Source organism: Coenobita brevimanus, chromosome 23, assembly GCF_032717465.1.
Source record: "Coenobita brevimanus isolate Jiangsu-jjx chromosome 23, ASM3271746v2, whole genome shotgun sequence".
NCBI lineage: Eukaryota > Metazoa > Arthropoda > Malacostraca > Decapoda > Coenobitidae > Coenobita > Coenobita brevimanus.
In genome coordinates, this window is record NC_136976.1 from 892501 (window position 1) to 893076 (window position 576).

The following is a 576-nucleotide window of genomic DNA, read 5'->3' on the forward strand; positions in this document are numbered from 1 at the left end:
GGAAGAATTCGAGTTGGAGAGTTGAGAGCATTTAGTATGGATGAAATTATTTTTAGTAGAGCGAAGAACAGACTTAGCACGATTCCGGTGTGTGGGTGAGGTGGTGTGTGGTATGTAAAGGAGGTCTGTATGCGAGTAAGATGATGTGCGGCAGGTGTGCTGACGATGTTCAGTATGTGCGTGAGGTGGTGTGAGTCTTACCACGTGGAGGAATGGGATAAGCACCAAATGGGAGAGAAATAAGTATATGGTGGGAGTACAATCATGCTTGAAATAGGTCCTTTGGGCATACCTCCTTGGGAAGAATGGCCCCAAGCGGGAAACTATGTCAAATGGGGAAAAACGGATATCTTCTCCCAGGTCAGTGAGTACGTTGTGTGAGCGTAAACAAAGTGCTTGAAGCGCTCCCATTATTTCTACGCTTTATAAAACTTAAGTTGCTTATAAAACTGCTGGTTTGTATATTCATCTTCACTCATACGGCTACCAAATACTTTACAACCGAGCCAGAGAATACCTTAACGTGAAAAGAATATGGAAAATTTAAATTACTTCTGATAACAATAAACTGCTACG